General features: G+C 57.1%; 1 protein-coding gene across 1 annotated transcript in view; it reads right to left on the reverse strand.

The window, feature by feature from the left end:
• The window catches only part of RPL37A (ribosomal protein L37a), a 359,890-nt gene that overhangs the window by 174,691 nt on the left and 172,713 nt on the right, over positions 1–12,486 (reverse strand). The gene's annotated exons all lie outside the window — the stretch shown is intronic.

A 12,486-nucleotide genomic window follows, 5' to 3' on the forward strand; every position in this document is an offset into this window, starting at 1 on the left:
GTTGATCCCTCATTAAACTGAATTAACTTTATTTTGCATAAGTCCAGTGGAGCGCCTATCTATATTTGTTTAGGATGATTGCGCCTAAGGCTACGCCCCCAGTGGTCATGGCTGCACGCACGCCGGAGCATCTGGCGGCACGCGCACCCGTTTCAGCCGCGACTTGTGGTCTGCGGCTGTGCTTGCAATGGAGAGCAGGAGATCCGACGGGGGGAGGCATGACATCACGCAGCTTCTTCGCCCTCATTGGCTGAACCGCCGCTGCGACGTGGCCAATGCTCGGCCGCGCCAAACTACAAAAAATCTTGTCTTTTGGCCAGAAAATATCATGATCACGCTGTTAAAAAAAAAAACACATTTTTTTGTTAAATCCTTTATTTTAAATGAGCAAATAAACAAAAGAGACAGCTGCATTTTAGGCGCAGACTGGTGGATTGTATTTATTCCTGTTTCCGTGGCTTGTGTGTGTGGATTACAGAACGCAGACCCCACTCCATGTGGGGGAAGGGGGATGAGGATGATGAGTGCCCCGCTGATTGGAACAGTCAGGAAGTACTGTGTACTGACCCTCGGATGGGGGAGGGAGTATTAATCTCCTCTATCCTCTAGTACTGTAAGGGAAGTTCGGAGATCCGGGATTAAGCAGGGGGACGTCAGAAACATGTTAATCACGTGCGAGGGTCCGGTCACCTCTGTGACATGAATGTTATTGGGTGAGTATGTGGGTAACGGGGCGGGGTATGTGGGTACGGGCGGGTGGGATGTGGTAACGGGGCGGGTGGTATGTGGGTAACGGGGCGGGGTGGAGTATGTGGGTAACGGGGGCGGGTGGGTATGTGGGTAACGGGGCGGGGTGGGTATGTGGGTAACGGGGGCGGGGTGGGTATGTGGGTAACGATGATGGGGGACGTCCTGGGAATCTACTGCATGTCAAATGTATGCGGTCACTTTATCACGTCCATTTCAATGTTTACATAAAACGCTGGGCCATTGCTTGCGAGTTTATCCTGATGTTCAATGCAAACAGAGCTCCGAGATATCGTTAGATTGTAAGCTCTTCGGGGCAGGAATTCCTTTTCCTATTATTTTATGTCGGAAGCGCTTAGTCCCATTGTGTTATAATATTATGTCACGGGTATTGTAAAGCGCTGTGTACCTGGATGGAGCTATATAAATAAAGATAGACGTACATACTGTATATACTGCCATGTGGAGAAATAAAACGATGTTGTGTCTGCCCGACATCATTCATTCTAGGGCCCCTTACAAGCTATTCAATGCACAAAGCAGCTCTCAGCAGCAAAATGGACTAAACGTGTTATGAAGCCTCAAACTAGGTTCTCCCTAAACTGAAGTGATTGACTGATTCAGATAGGATGAGGATCAACACTATTAAATGTTTCTAATAGCTGTCTCTGAGTAGGGTTACTGGCTCTACTCTTCTTTAACCCAGGCTGTGCTGAAAAGCGGTGTAACACAGCAGGCATATGCCTATAGGGTCCCATGTTAAAATGAACATGAAGTAAAAGGGGGCGCTGTGTGCTCATTTGCATGTCATTACCCAGAATCCCTGGCTGCAGTGGAAGCTCTGTATGCCAAGTGATAATGGGGACAGACAGGGTTGTGGACCTGTCAGGGACACGTGCATGTGCGCACACGTGAGATCTTCATTTGTTGTATGCTTGAAAATCTCAAACCATCAGCCCATGTCTTTTAGCCCCTGCTCTTCGGGCCGGTAACAGCACATTGCAGCGGGACAGGGAGCAGCGCTCTCGCTTTTGCTGGGGGATACGCCATTGTGTGTTACCTGCACCCTTTCCAAGGGGATTACTTATTAAATGTGTGCTGCACTAGAGAAATAAGATTAAAGTCGACCTTAAACTCTTCTGCCGGGCTGAGGCGAAAATAGACCCGTTGAGTTAATAAGAGGAGGGGGGTTGTTATCCTGAAAGCGGTATACGATTACAACTCGTTTATGTTTTCCTGTTCTGTTAATCATTACATACCCAGAGCGACATGGCTGCCAGATATTATTATTATATATATATATATATATATATAGCATGTTCTTGTATAGCGCTGCTGGTTTTACTTAGCGCTTTACAGAGTATTTTGCAGGCACAGGTCCCTGCCCCGTGGAGCTTACAATCTATGTTTTTGGTGCCTGAGGCACAGGGAGATAAAGTGACTTGCCCAAGCTCACAAGGAGCCCGACACCGGGAACTGAACCAGGTTCCCCTGCTCTGTGCCAGTCAGTGTCTTTACTCACTGAGCCAATATATATATATATATTGTATTCCTTCTCCAGCTATGTGAACGGGTAGGGAATATAGTTACAGTTTATAAAAGCAGGTGGCGGTGACAAATACATGAATAAATCAAAACAAATGGATGGTTATAAACACAGGCGAATCGGAGGATTATTATAGCACGGGAGAGCTAACAGTATCCGCCAAATACAGACTGACAGCCGGTACAGGCCTTTTGGGCTGAGGGTTTTGTCGAGTTTAACACAACTTGCTCACTATTAACCATTTCACTTTGAAATGTGTTGCTGCCCCTCTGTCAACAAATGGTTAACATCAGGTACATGACATGGGTCACATGTATATAGGTTCACTCAGGGCCGCAGACAGATTTCACAGGGCCCAGTTTCGACTGGACACCTCCCCCCCCCCCACCCAAGTCAGCGGCCTTGCAAGCCCCCCTTTTTCACACCTACTCGTGCGCCCCCTCCTCTATCCCCCCTCTGCCCATGTATTTCTCTCCTCTCCCTATGTCTCTCACTCTTCCACCCTCACCTCTCACATTCTCTCCCCCCTCCGCTATCACTTAATTAGCCCCCTCACACTCATTCTCCCCTCCCCACACACACACTTCGCCCCCCAACACACAATCACCCAAATATCTGTACAATCTCCCCACATCCAAAATACAATAAAATACCCCCCTCCTCCAAAATACAATATAATAGCCCCACACACATAAAATACAACACACCTTTGGGGTGTTCTGAGGCTTCTGTTGCCCCAGCTCTCCCCAGCCACTGCCGGGCCTCTCTATCACGCCCGGCCCCTCTCTCGCCGGTGTGCGCTGGAAGCTGGACCCATCCTGCAGTTGCGCTCAGCTCCGGGGCACCGGTGGGAGAGAAGCTCGGCATGACAGCGATGGGCCCACAGCAGCTTCATTTTCGTTGAATACTTTTGGTTGTGAATTGTGATGACAAGTCATTCTCTGCAGAAGAGGCAGACCCCTTTGGGAGGGAGTTGAATATATATATATATATATATATAATATATATATATATATATATATATATATATATATAAAATATATATATATGCAAATACAACTGTATGCTCATCTGCATGTCTTAGGCAGGTCTGCAACCCCGCCTTTCCCCATTATCACCCAGCATACAGCACTTCCACTGCAGCAAGGGATTCTGGGAAATGACATGCAAATGAGCACACAGTGTCACTTTTTGCCTCAAAAACCAAAATGTTTTTTTGAGGCAAAAAGTGACACTGTGTGCTCATTTGCATGTCAATTCCCAGAATCCCTTGCTGCAGTGGAAGTGCTGTATGCTGGGTGATAATGGGGAAAGGCGGGGTTGCAGACCTGCCTAAGACATGCAGATGAGCATACAGTTGTATTTGCATATTTGCTTTCCTGTGGAGGGTTTTTGTCACTTTTTTTACTCACCATAACTTAACTCAGTATTATGGTATATATATATATACATGTAGAGGTATCAGTACCGTGTTAGCCGAGCTTCAATAATCAAAAAATAAATAGATGATACCATTCTGTGGCTAACGAAATGCTTTTATTTGTGCGAGCTTTCAAGATACACTTATCTCTTCTTCCGGCGATGTCAGTGTATCTCGAAAGCTCGCACAAATAAAAAGCATTTCGTTAGCCACAGAACGGTATCATCTATTTATTTTTTTGATTATATATATATATAAAATCACCACTATTATTAAGGTTATGGTGGGTAAAAAAGTGACAAAAAACCCTCCACAGTAAAGCATAAAGCAACTGTAAATATTACTGTATGTTCATTTGCATGTCTTACACAGGTAAAAGACAGGGTTGCAGACCTGTCTAAGACATGCAGATGAACATACAGTAATATTTACAGTTGCTTTATGCTTTACTGTGGAGGGTTTTTTGTCACTTTTTTTTACCCACCATAACCTTAATAATTGTGGTGATTACCTAGTCTAGTCTCAAACCCACTTAGCCATTGAGACCAACCTCACACTGATGATACCCATCAAGGTTGAAACATGTCTGTGAGTGGGTTCAATGGCTTTGCATCTCATCCCAGCCTCTGTCTAAAAGCTGTGTTTAAAACAGCATGCATTGGCTTGAGGATTGGCTTGTGTAATATGAGCTTGAGACAAAAGGTGGCACTGTGTGCTCATTTCCATGTCATTTCCCAGAATCCCTTGCTGCAGTGGAAGCGCTGTATGCTGGGCGATAATGGGGGAAAGACAGGGTTGCAGACCTGTCTAAGACATGCAAATGAACATACAGTAATATTTACAGTTGCTATATATATATATATATATATACTAGCTGAGAGACCCGGCGTTGCCCGGGATGTAAATGCATAATAGGTAGTATTATTTATAAATCGTGGAACAATAGGTGACTGTTTGTTGTAAAGGTTGGATAATAATATTGAAAAGAAAGATGGAAGAAAATGTAATACGATGTTGTATAAAAATGGTTTATTGTAACCACACCACAGTACAATGTATATTTTGGTGCCATAAGTGATGTAAAAATCTGAGTCGTGTGTCCTGCTAGGGTGTGAGGCGGCGGGTGGCGCGTGGGTTGTGAGTGCTGTCTGTGAGTGGGGGTCCTGCTAGGGTGTGAGGCGGCGGGGTGGCGCGTGGGTTGTGAGTGCTGTCTGTGAGTGGGGGTCCTGCAAGGGTGTGAGGCGGCGGGTGGCGCGTGGGTTGTGAGTGCTGTCTGTGAGTGGGGGTCCTGCTAGGGGTGTGAGGCGGTGGCTGGCGCGTGGGTTGTGAGTGCTGTCTGTGAGTGGGGGTCCTGCTAGGGTGTGAGGCGGTGGGTCAGTGATGTCGGGGGGGTAGGGGCGGGAGGCAGCAGGTGTGTGTGGCGGCAGGTATGTGTCGAGTGTGGCGGGTGTCTGTTGAGTGCGTGCAGCGGCTGTGAGGCGGTGGGTGAAAGGCAGAGGCGGCCCGGAGTAAGGGCGGGTGAAAGGCAGAGGCGGGGGTGGGGAGGCGGTAAGGCGGGCATGAAGGCGAAGGGCGGCGGGAAGGGGAGGAGGGGGTGGAGGGAGGGGGGCAAAGGGGGTGGAGGAGGGGGGAAGGGAGGTTAGAGGAGGGGGGAAGAGTTAGAGGAGGGGGGGAAGGGTTTGAGGAGGGGGTTGAAGTGTGGGAGGGGGTGGGAGGGGAAAGGGTAAAAAGAGGTGGAGGGGGGGGGTGGAAAGGGGAGCGGAGGGGGGGTGAAGGGGAGCGGGGGGGGGAAGGGGAGCGGGGGGAGAAGGGGAGCGGGGGGGGGGAAGGGGAGCGGGGGGGGAGGGGGGAAGGGGAGCGGGGGGGGGGGAGGGGAGAAGTGGTGGGAAGGGGGAGGAGGGGGGAGGTGGTGGAAAGGGGGAGAAGGGGGGAGGTGGTGGGAAGGGGGAGAAGGGGGGAGGTGGTGGGAAGGGGGGAGGTGGTGGGAAGGAGGAGGAGGGGGAAGGTGGTGGAAAGGGAGAGAAGGGGGGATGTGGTGGGAAGGGGGAGGAGGGGGAAGGTGGTGGGAAGGGGGAGGAGGGGGAAGGTGGTGGGAAGGGGGAGGAGGGGGGAGGTGGTGGGAAGGGGGGGAAGGTGGTGGGAAGGGGGAGGTGGTGGGAAGGGGGGGGAGGTGGTGGGAAGGGGGGGAGGTGGTGGGAAGGGGGGGAGGTGGTGGGAAGGGGGGGGGAGGGGTGAGGTGGTGGGAAGGGGGAGGAGGTGGGAAGGGGGAGGCGGTGGGAAGGCGGGGGGTGGGAGGCGGTGGGAAGGGGGGTGGGAGGCGGTGGGAAGGGGGGTGGGAGGCGGTGGGAAGGGGGGGGGGAGGCGGTGGGAAGGGGGGGAGGGAGGCGGTGGGAAGGGGGGGAGGCGGTGGGAAGGGGGGGTGGGAGGCGGTGGGAAGGGGGGGTGGGAGGCGTGGGAAGGGGGGGGAGGCGGTGGGAAGGGGGGGTGGGAGGCGGGGGGGAGGCGGTGGGAAGGGGGGGTGGGAGGCGGTGGGAATGGGGGGTGGGAGGCGGTGGGAAGGGGGGGTGGGAGGCGGTGGGAAGGGGGGGTGGGAGGCGGTGGGAAGGGGGGGTGGGAGGCGGTGTGAAGGGGGGGAGGCGGTGTGAAGGGGGGGAGGCGGTGGGAAGGGGGGGGAGGTGGGGGGGAAGGGGGGGGGCGGTGGGAAGGGGGGGGAGGCGGTGGGAAGGGGGAGGGGAGGCGGTGGGAAGGGGGGGGGGGAGGCGGTGGGAAGGGGGGGGGAGGCGGTGGGAAGGGGGGGGGGGCGGTGGGAAGGGGGGGTGGAGGGGAGGTGAAGGGGTGAAGGGGGGGGTGGAGGGGAGGTGGAGGGGGGGTGGAGGGGAGGTGAAGGGGGGGGAGTGGAAGGGAGGGGGGTGGAAGGGAGGTGATGGGGGGGTGGAAGGGAGGGGGGGTGGAGGGGAGGTGAAGGGGGGGGTGGAGGGGAGGTGAAGGGGGGGAGGTAAATGGGGAGGTGAGGGAGGAGGTAAATGGGGAGGTGAAGGGGGGTGGAAGGGAGAAGTGGAGTGAGGGGAGGTGAAAGGGGGTGAGGGGAGGTGATGGGGGGTGAGGGGAGGTGATGGGGGGTGAGGGGTGGTGAAGGCCGCTCACTCACCCGTCCGGCAGGTCCCACGTGGATCTGAGGCGGGAGGCAGCGTGTTGTGGCCGCTCTCCCGCTGTGTCCCGGGCGCTCGCTCGCTCCCCCGCTGACTGTAGCGGCGCCGGGGGGGGGGGGGGTATCGGGGAGACACTGACACTGGAGGGGGGGGGTGGAGGGGAGGTGAAGGGGGGGTGGAGGGGAGGTGAAGGCCGCTCACTCACCCATCCGGCAGGTCCCACGTGGATCTGAGGCGGGAGGCAGCGTGTTGTGGCCGCTCCCCCGCTGTGTCCCGGGCGCCGCCATCTTGGGCACTCGGCGCCGCGAGGCAGCCTGCCTGGCCACTGGCTGTTCCCCCGCCGGGGAGGGGGTGAGTTGTAGCGCCGGTGAGGGGGGGGCATGTATATGTGTGGGGGGGGAGAGGTGGGAGATATAGAGGGGGGGTCTCGCACGGCCGCTGACACTGGGTGGGGGGGGGGGGGCGCTGAAGGGGTAATAATAGTGTGTGTGTCCCGCTGACTGTAGCAGCGCCGGGGGAGGGGGGGGTCGGGGTGAAAACGCGGGAGACACGGGGAGAGGAGGAGGTGCGCGCGGGTGCTGCTAACTGTGAGCCCCGCCGGGGGAGGGGGGGGTCGGGGTGAAAACGCGGGAGACACGGGGAGAGGAGGAGGTGCGCGCGGGTGCTGCTAACTGTGAGCCCCGCTAATGTAGGTAACAGTGTGTGTGTGTGTGTGTGTGTGTGTCACTGTGTGTGTGTCTGTCATTGTGTGTGTGTGTGTGTCCCTGTGTGTGTGTGTGTCCCTGTGTGTGTGTGTCCCTGTGTGTGTGTGTCCCTGTGTGTGTGTGTCCCTGTGTGTCCTTTGACCCGTCACTCCGCCTCAGGCCAATGAGAGGTGTGCGGGGGCGGGCCAAGGGACCAATCAGATTTCCCCTAGGGACACCGGACATCCAGCAGGCATGCATGCATGCAGGCAGGCAAACATACAGTGCTTTCACTAATATAGTATAAGATATATATATATATACTAGCTGAGAGACCCGGCGTTGCCCGGGATGTAATGTTCCCGTTCCTCTCTCTCCTCCCCCCTCTCTCTGTTTGTCCCCCATTCACATCAATCCAGTCCCCCCCCTCCCTCCCTCCTTTACAGCTTCATGTAGCGTGTGTGCGTCAGTCACTGTGTGTTTGCTCGCGCGTCAGTGAGTCTGAGGCAGAAACACAAACACACACAGACTGACGCACACACAGTCAGTGTGTGCCTCAGTCAGTGTGTGCGTGCGTCAGTCAGGCTTTGTGTGCGCGTCAGTCAGTGTGTGCGTGCGTGCGGCAGTCAGTCAGTGTGTGCGCGCGGGGCGTCAAAGGCAGGGGGGGCGTCAAAGGCAGGGGGGGGCGTCAAAGGGAGGGGGGGGGCGTCAAAGGTAGGGGGGGGGCGTCAAAGGGAGGGGGGGGGCGTCAAAGGGAGGGGGGGGGGCGTCAAAGGGAGGGGGGGGGGCGTCAAAGGGAGGGGGGGGGGCGTCAAAGGGAGGGGGGGGGCGTCAAAGGGAGGGGGGGGGGCGTCAAAGGGAGGGGGGGGGGCGTCAAAGGGAGGGGGGGGGCGTCAAAGGGAGGGGGGGGGCGTCAAAGGGAGGGGGGGGGCGTCAAAGGGAGGGGGGGGGCGTCAAAGGGAGGGGGGGGGGCGTCAAAGGGAGGGGGGGGGCGTCAAAGGGAGGGGGGGGGGCGTCAAAGGGAGGGGGGGGGGCGTCAAAGGGAGGGGGGGGGCGTCAAAGGGAGGGGGGGGCGTCAAAGGGAGGGGGGGGGGGCGTCAAAGGGAGGGGGGGGCGTCAAAGGGAGGGGGGGGGCGTCAAAGGGAGGGGGGGGCGTCAAAGGGAGGGGGGGGGCGTCAAAGGGAGGGGGGGGGCGTCAAAGGGAGGGGGGGGGCGTCAAAGGGAGGGGGGGGCGTCAAAGGGAGGGGGGGGGCGTCAAAGGGAGGGGGGGGGCGTCAAAGGGAGGGGGGGCGTCAAAGGGAGGGGGGGGCGTCAAAGGGAGGGGGGGGCGTCAAAGGGAGGGGGGGGGGCGTCAAAGGGAGGGGGGGGGGCGTCAAAGGGAGGGGGGGGGGCGTCAAAGGGAGGGGGGGGGGCGTCAAAGGGAGGGGGGGGGGCGTCAAAGGGAGGGGGGGGGGGGCGTCAAAGGGAGGGGGGGGGCGCCTCAAAGGCATGGATTCCTCCCCCTGCATTTCCTGCAGTGGACAGGAGGGGGGGGGCAGTGGACAGGAGGGGGGGGGGCAGTGGACAGGAGGGGGGGGGGGCAGTGGACAGGAGGGGGGGGGGCAGTGGACAGGAGGGGGGGGCAGTGGACAGGAGGGGGGGGGCAGTGGACAGGAGGGGGGGGCAGTGGACAGGAGGGGGGGGCAGTGGACAGGAGGGAGGGGGCAGTGGACAGGAGGGAGGGGGCAGTGGACAGGAGGGGGGGGGCAGTGGACAGGAGGGGGGGGCAGTGGACAGGAGGGGGGGGGGCAGTGGACAGGAGGGGGGGGGGGGCAGTGGACAGGAGGGGGGGGGGCAGTGGACAGGAGGGGGGGGGCAGTGGACAGGAGGGGGGGGGGCAGTGGACAGGAGGGGGGGGGGCAGTGGACAGGAGGGGGGGGGGCAGTGGACAGGAGGGGGGGGCAGTGGACAGGAGGGGGGGGGCAGTGGACAGGAGGGGGGGGGCAGTGGACAGGAGGGGGGGCAGTGGACAGGAGGGGGGGGCAGTGGACAGGAGGGGGGGGCAGTGGACAGGAGGGGGGGCAGTGGACAGGAGGGGGGGGGGCAGTGGACAGGAGGGGGGGGGCAGTGGACAGGAGGGGGGGGGGCAGTGGACAGGAGGGGGGGGGCAGTGGACAGGAGGGGGGGGCAGTGGACAGGAGGGGGGGGCAGTGGACAGGAGGGGGGGCAGTGGACAGGAGGGGGGGCAGTGGACAGGAGGGGGGGGGCAGTGGACAGGAGGGGGGGGCAGTGGACAGGAGGGGGGGGGCAGTGGACAGGAGGGGGGGGGCAGTGGACAGGAGGGGGGACAGGAGGGGGGACGCAGTGGACAGGAGGGGGGACGCAGTGGACAGGAGGGGGGGGCAGTGGACAGGAGGGGGGGCAGTGGACAGTGACACACACACACACACACACACACACACACACACACACACACACACACCTCAGTTGATGCGCCCTTTCTCGGGGGGAGCGACACCTACCTGTACTTCCGGGCGCCGCCACCGTCTGACTCGGCGCCGCGAGGGAGGAAGGGGGTCCGCCATCTTACGCGCCGCGTGGCAGCTGCGGGAAGCGAGGTGATTTGGAGCGGGGAGGGGGGAGAGGTGATTTGGAGCGGGGAGAGGTGATTTGGAGCGGGGAGAGGTGATTTGGAGCGGGGAGAGGTGATTTGGAGCGGGGAGAGGTGATTTGGAGCGGTGAGGGGGGAGAGGTGATGCCGCTGGGGAGGGGGAAGAGGTGATGCCGCTGGGGAGGGGGAAGAGGTGATGCCGTTGGGGAGGGGGAAGAGGTGATGCCGCTGGGGAGGGGGAAGAGGTGATGCCGCTGGGGAGGGGGAAGAGGTGATGCCGCTGGGGAGGGGGAAGAGGTGATGCCGCTGGGGAGGGGGAAGAGGTGATGCCGCTGGGGAGGGGGAAGAGGTGATGCCGCTGGGGAGGGGGAAGAGGTGATGCCGCTGGGGAGGGGGAAGAGGTGATGCCGCTGGGGAGGGGGAAGAGGTGATGCCGCTGGGGAGGGGGAAGAGGTGATGCCGCTGGGGAGGGGGAAAAGGTGATTTGGAGAGGGGAGAGAGGGGGGGGGGGGGTGTGTGTGTGTGTGTGTGTGTGTGTGTGTGTGTGTGTGTGTGTGTGTGTGTGTGTGTGTGTGTGTGTGTGTGTGTGTTATTTATTTTTTTGGACCTTTGGCCCGTCACTCCACCTCAGGCCAATGAGAGGTGTGGGGGGCGGGCCAAGGGGGTGGTGTGAGTGTGTGAGGCCAATGAGAGGTGTGCGGGGGCGGGCGGGCCAAGGGACCAATGAGATTGCCGCTAGGGACACCGGACATCCAGCAGGCAGGCATGCATGCATGCATGCAGGCAGGCAAACATACAGTGCTTTCACTAATATAGTATAAGATATATGTATTTTTTTTTCCCCCAACTCCCTCCCAAAGGGGTCAGTCTGCCTCTTCTGCAGAGAATGACGTGCCATCACAATTCATAACCACAAGTATTAAAGGAAAATCTGAGTCTTGAGCTGCAGTATGATAATCGGAACCTTCAAAGACCCTCAAATCTCCAATGTGCTTCACTGAATCCATCAGCTGAGTCACACAGCCAGATTCAAAGTAACAGAACAATGGCAAGAAAGTCTGACGTCTACGTACACAGCAGTGTTCTCCTCGCACAATCCGCAGTCCGCGTGGAACATGTCTCGTTTGGCTATTTGTTTACACGACACTCCGGGAGGTTTAGCATTTTTGACAGGTTTTTTTTTGCTACCTCTTTCTGGTCCAATTCCAATGAATAGAACTTAAATCTTCCTACGAACACAGGGAAGGGGGCTCCGAATATATCGTTCCCGTGGTGAGAATGAAAGGGCTCTTCTCTGATTTGTAGGTTCGGTGTTAATAAGAAACATGCACACAGGCACCTGAGTAGTTAGCTCCTCGTCAGTTCCTGTCTCCTTTACCTCTCTCTTCCCTGCTCTTTTTAGTACTATTAAGTAAGCAAATAATGAGGAAACAGCATCGTTACCATATGTCAGAAGGGACAATAACGCATTGCTTTGTATTCTCTAAAGCAGGGGGGATAACTCCAGTCCTCAAGCCCCTTCAAAAAGGTCAGGCTTTCAGGATATGTTTTTGTCATGGTGCCCGGCTCAGTCTTTGACTGAGGCTCTGATTGAGCCACCTGTGCTGAAGCAGGGACTGATTTAGCCACCTGTGCTGAAGCAGGGATATCCTGAAAACCAGTCCTGTTGGGGGGGGAGGGAGGGGAGGGGAGCTGGAGGACTGGAGTTGAGCGCCCCAGCTGCTCTAAAGTATCATTTGGGAATAATAATGTGCAAAGAACCTTGCTCCGAACCCCGTGTGGTGTGTACCGTGCTGCCAGGGAGGCAGGTGATATAGATAATGTGATATGTATCCACAGCCTGATACAAAAAGATCCCTGATATGGCGCACTGCAGACCTTTATATTATATGCGCCATATCAGGGATCATTTGGGAATACAATGATTACAGAAGTACAGACCTGTGAGAACCTTGTTCCTTATCTTGCCCTCCTTATGCAAATACTGCCCCAGGAGACGTCCCTTAAAGGGACAACCCCCTCCTAGGAACAACATCTGGGTGATTAATACCTATTTTACCCAGGTCTGATGCTTACAATGATATGTAATGTATTTGTTAAGGTGAGACTCGGGAAGGGTTTGATTCCCTCTCTCTGCTCCCTTCTGCGTTATCAGCAAGTGTCCCCTGTCCCCACCTCCCCTTATCTTTATTGGCTCTCTGATAAGGACAGAAAACATAGACATGTAGCTGGCCGATTAGGTGAGATTGCACCTTTTAATAGAGCGTCTGTAATACACATACAATTCTAATTTTAAAACAAGCGCCTCCTGACCTTTTTTTACACTGCGCACCCCCTGCTAGAAAATATTT

This window comes from Ascaphus truei, chromosome 18, assembly GCF_040206685.1.
Source record: "Ascaphus truei isolate aAscTru1 chromosome 18, aAscTru1.hap1, whole genome shotgun sequence".
NCBI lineage: Eukaryota > Metazoa > Chordata > Amphibia > Anura > Ascaphidae > Ascaphus > Ascaphus truei.